Source organism: Myotis davidii, unplaced genomic scaffold (assembly GCF_000327345.1).
Source record: "Myotis davidii unplaced genomic scaffold, ASM32734v1 scaffold78, whole genome shotgun sequence".
NCBI lineage: Eukaryota > Metazoa > Chordata > Mammalia > Chiroptera > Vespertilionidae > Myotis > Myotis davidii.
In genome coordinates this window covers 1,441,281-1,446,471 of record NW_006290305.1, presented here as the reverse complement: position 1 = coordinate 1,446,471, position 5,191 = coordinate 1,441,281, and the positions used below count along the sequence as shown (strand labels likewise).

The following is a 5,191-nucleotide window of genomic DNA, read 5'->3' as shown; positions in this document are numbered from 1 at the left end:
AAAGAGTCCAAAATCCAACTCAGTATTTGTGAGATCTAGGGTAGAATTCCCCCAAAGGGATTGTTCTGAATCCAGCATTAGACTTAGCTAACTTTGCTAGGCTTATTGCATCAAGAATATTGACGTGTGGCTTTTCTTGATTTTGTGCTTCTGGATTGAAGTACAGTTTTTGAGGATGGGTTATTGGCCTGAAATCATATGTAGTACAAAAGAAATATAGATAGGGAAGATTTCTCTCTATTTATATAGAGAGCAGAGGGAAAGACATGGGTTTGCTTTAAAAAGGTTGGAGGTAGCTCTTTGTGACCACCTCTCTGCCTTCTTAAGGGAATTTGTCTATCTCTGATGAATCTCAGACAGGAAGGAGTTTATGAATCTCACTCAAACTTGATATTCTAAGCCCTTTTATCTCAGGGTTATGTTTTCAGCAAGGCCTTGCTTTATTTCCTACATAATCCTTAAATCTTGGTATTCCCCAGGGTCATATCCATTTTGATTGAATAGGGATATGATTCCCTACCTTCCCATGGCATCAGCTGTCCTCCCCAATTCTGTGGCATGTCCAGGTCAGATTTCTCTTTCTTGTCTTCCTAATCTGCTATTGTCCTGGTGTTCTCCAAGTGGGCTAACGGTAATCTAGAAACCTGGTTAGCATCCCGACTCCTCCCTTTCTCTCACCTGGTTACAGTTACAAGTCCTATTCACTTAACCTTGAGTTTTCCCTCTTAAATCAATACTCTTTTCTTCCCATGATCACTCTTGAAGCCATGTTCCTAGCTGCTGCTCTGTGGGCTCCTGGCCCTACCTGATCTATCAGTAGTCCTCGCTCCCTTGGGATCCATCCTCCACCATGCCCCCCCAGAATGATCTATCAGAAACACATGTCTGATAATGCTACTCCTTTGTTCAAAACCTTGCAAGGCTTTCCTTTATTTCTGTGACCAAGTCCCCACCCTATAGCTTAGCAGTCAAGGTGCTTAGGCCTCGATCTAGCTTTTCCCCAAGTAAGAGACCTGAACCCCTCCTGGAGGCACAGCACTTTTCTCCATTTGCAAAAGATTCTGCAATTCCATTTCTCTCTGCTCTGCTTAGAATGTACTTCCTGCTTCCAAGGTGCTTAAGTCGCCAGTCTTCTGCCCAGGGAAAAGATGTCTGCTGACCTCAAGCTCAAGTGTCCTCTTCTCTTCCGTGGGCCCTTCCGATGCCTGCTTCTCCTCCTCCCGCCCCTGCCTCTGTCCCCTCCTCCTTTGGAGCACTAGGTTAGGATGTCCCCTCTTCCTTTGTATGTTACTAGGTTAGGATGTACTCAAGGACTGTTGTTATTTGTATTATTTCCTCCAGCAACAGTGTAAACTGTGTGCTTGAGGTATATTTGTCAGGAGAATGACAAGAGCCCAGCACAGAGCCAAACACACAGAGACTTCGTCACGTTGGACATGTAGAAACAAACAGCCATTGCTTGGCTTTGTTGGGGCAACCACCTCCATTTCTCACAGCTCACATTTCCTTTACAGCAGATGTGCCCGGTGATGGACTTTTTGAGCCAGCCAGTTATCATTAGTAAGGGAAGTTTGTCTCCCTTCTGGAAGGATCTGGCTTTCAGAATCTTGGGATTCCTTGAGATGTTAGGTCTGGGCCTGAGAGATTAGGACAGAGGAGATTCCCATGGGCTTTTTCTTGAGCTCAATCCTTTAACAGACTTACCTACAGTGATGGGAGCAGGGAATCTTACATAGGCATTGGGGAACTCATTATTGAAAGGAGTCCTGGCCCTAACCGGTTTGGCCCAGTGGATAGAGCATCAGCCTGCAGACTCAAGGGTCCCAGGTTCGATTCTGGTCAAGGGCAGGTACCTTGGTTGCGGGCACATCCCCAGTAGGGAGTGTGCAGGAGGCAGCTGATCGATGTTTCTCTCTCATTGATGTTTCTAACTCTCTATCCCTCTCCCTGCCCTTCTGTAAAAAAATCAATAAAATATATTTTTTTAAAAAAAGAAAGGAGTCCTGCTGGGGACCCATTTTTAAGGGTATGGAAGCTCCTATACCTACCACTCTCTCTGAGTGGATTATGGCCAGTGAGCTCAGGGATATACCACAGCAAAATGTTTTTGCCTGTCTGTTTTAATGACTGAAAGCCAGAAGGCAGCAGAGCACTATAGAAAAGAGAAATGTGGTTTTGTTTTCTCTTTACAGTCGAGTACCTTGGGGTTTTTGCCAGATAGATTTTTCTCTTGCCTATTTTTTTTTTTTTAAAGTGAAAAGGCTTTCCTGGCAGATGTCAGGAAAAAAAAAAAAGGCCCAGGCTTCCTTTCCCTGTCAGCTGACCGTGTGTTTCCACACCTGAGGTTTGATTTAGAGAAGGCCAAGTGCCTGGGACTCCCTGGTTCAGGGATACCTCTCGGTGCATCGGTGCATGACCAGCCTTGCAGGGCATCTCCACCAGGGTCGGTCAGCTGCTCTCCAGCTTACTAGTTCATAGTCTTGCTGTCCTTCTCTTTGCTGAACTCCATGCAGTTCCCCATTTTGTAGGTGAAATGCAAGGCTACATTTGAGCCTTCCTCTTCCCCTCCATGGACTTCCTGCCTCAGCTGGCCTGCATTCCTCTCTTCTCTGTGCCCTGTGCTGTGCTGCCTCTGGGGTCTGGGACTTTGCTGTCAGCCTGGATGCCCATACCCCTTTTCCTATTTGAAATGCAGTCTCTCCAGGTCTTGGTTGAATGCTACCAAGAGACCGTAGAATGTGCTGAGGAACAGCTCCCACCACCAAGTTTTGATTTTCAGGCCATCTCATTTCATCCCAACAGGCATCAGGCCAATTATGCCACCTTCTACAGGGGAGAGGCTCTGAGGGAGGAGGTGAACTGCCCAAAGACAGAGCTGAATGACTGCCAAGTCAGGATTTCAACCAGACTGTTGTGAATGCCTTCCTTCTCTTTTTTCTTTTATGTAGCTCTCTTTCCTGATCTTCATAACTGTAAGGAATCTCTTTTTCCTCTGAGTTCTTATGCTTTTGGTAGCCCTAACGGTACAACTTGGAACTTCCCACCTTTAATGGAATTATAATGGTTGAGCTTTTCATCTGCTCATGTGCTTTGGGAGACATTGACTTTGTCTCCCACAAAGCCCAGCCCAGCCCCTCACCAGGTTTCCTGGCTCCATACAGGCTTGCTGTGTACATGAGCATTCCACTAAGTTCCAAGTCAGTCTCCCAGAGCTGACCAGATCCCCTTGGACAGCCAGGCTGCCTTTCATTGTGTTTATTACTTGCACTGGTTTTAACTCTATATTAAAATGTATATTTAAAGAGGAAATAAATGAAGGCATATGAAGTGACGGCCTATCCATGTGGGCTCCAATGTTCTCTAATACAGATCACCATGGCAACATGGTAGCCTTCACATTTCACCAGTTAAGAAGATGAACTCTCCTGCCCACAGACGCTAAGCCGATTGGCCACTGTTTTACTCAGTGCTCCCTGCAGAGGTCTCTTCCTGAAAGACAGTGGACCTCATTACCAGGAACCTTTCCTTGGTAGGGGGTCAACAGATAGCAGCCCTGGCCCCTTTCATCCCCTGTGTCTCCCTGTTGTCTGATTCTGTTCTCTGACAGCCTGGTTCCTCCTGCCACAGGCTTCATGGCATTGTCAGTGGGTCTAAGAAGGTCTGAGGTGAGCTGACAGGAATATCAGCCAGGGGAGCTGTGGTCTGCATACCTGCTTTGTCTGCTCTCATTCCCATGCAGAGGCCAGGAATATGTGAGGATGGATTTTTAAGGTTCAGTTTAGCAGGTCAGCTTGAAGCTTCTGGTACGATATGGACAGCTCTGTTTTATCTCTCAGCTACGTCCATTTCCACTGGTTGTCCCCACCCAATGCAGGCTGTGGGTAGCAGACTCCAGCTTCCCTTTCTGCAAAACCAGCCTGTCCTTGAGCCTCTGCCAGGTCATGATGAAAGGCAGGATAGTAAGCTCCTGGTTTCAGGCTTTTTTTTTTTTCCAGGGGAAAAAAGGATGTATATAATTTTAGGTAACAGAACACATTAAAACCAAGTGCAGGTACAATGGACCTGAACTTTGACAGTTGCCCAGGAAGCCATGGTAGCATTCTTTAAGCCCATCAGTCTTCGAATCTGTGTGGCCAGTACCTGTTCCTGGACAGTCTGACTTCCCTGCCTCTTATTTAATAGCAAAGGGTGCCTTGCTGGCCAGATTTTTGGGTGTTGCATGAAGGCATTTTCAGCTTTGGTGGAAGTTGGCAAAACTAGGAGATTCTTTTTTTTATTTAATTTATTGCTTAAAGTGTTACAAAGGGTATTACATATGTGTCCATTTTTCCCCCCGCCCTAGACAGTCCCCTAGCCTCCCCTATCCCCCAGTGTTAGGAGATTCTTAGAGAAAGATTTACCCATTGGGTCCCTCCGATAAAGAGGCTATGCATGCAGTAGTATGTATGACAGGTTCATCTGCTCCTTTGGAGGCTGCGACTGTCATGGAGGCATGAAAGCCAGCAGGCTACATCTTCCCAGTCCAGAATGCTTGGTCCTTGGTGTTTCAGAGCTGACTGAGATCATGAGTGGCCACAGGTGATTGAGGCCTCTTTTGGCAGACAGGAGTCTAAATGGACACACATATGCATGTCAGGGAGTGTTTGCTTTTGAGTGTGCATATGGTAGATGTGACCTACTACTGCACTGTTCCCACTATATTACCCTTTTCTCTAGGGAACTGCTCTTCTCCTCTGCGGGAGGCACTTTCTAATGAGTGCTCTAGCTTCTTACTTAGTCAACCTGGCTACAGTGGTTGGTCAAGGAATTTTTAAATATACACATTATTGAGTTTAACAATAAATTCAAGGATATTTTAAAAAATAAATCTTTATTCAGATGATTACAGTTGTTCCTCTTTTCCCCCCCACAGCTCCCCTCCACCCAGTTCCCATCCCCTGCCCTTCCCCCCCACTAGCCGCCCCGCCACTGTCCTCATCCATAGGTGTATGATTTTTGGCCAGACTCTTCCCACAGCCCCCCCACATTCCCTTCCCCGCAAGAATTGTCAGTCCACTCCCTTTCTATGCCCCCGATTCTATTCTATTCTATTCACCAGTTTATTCCATTGTCAGATTTATTATTCAATTGATGTTTAGATTCACTTGTTGATAGATATGTATTTGTTGTCACTTTGTTGTTATAATTTTTA

At 45.9% G+C, this 5,191-nt stretch overlaps 1 protein-coding gene across 1 annotated transcript in view; it reads left to right on the top strand.

Moving 5' to 3' along the window:
* Nucleotides 1-5,191, top strand: part of CHCHD6 (coiled-coil-helix-coiled-coil-helix domain containing 6) — a 237,324-nt gene that overhangs the window by 90,037 nt on the left and 142,096 nt on the right. The gene's annotated exons all lie outside the window — the stretch shown is intronic.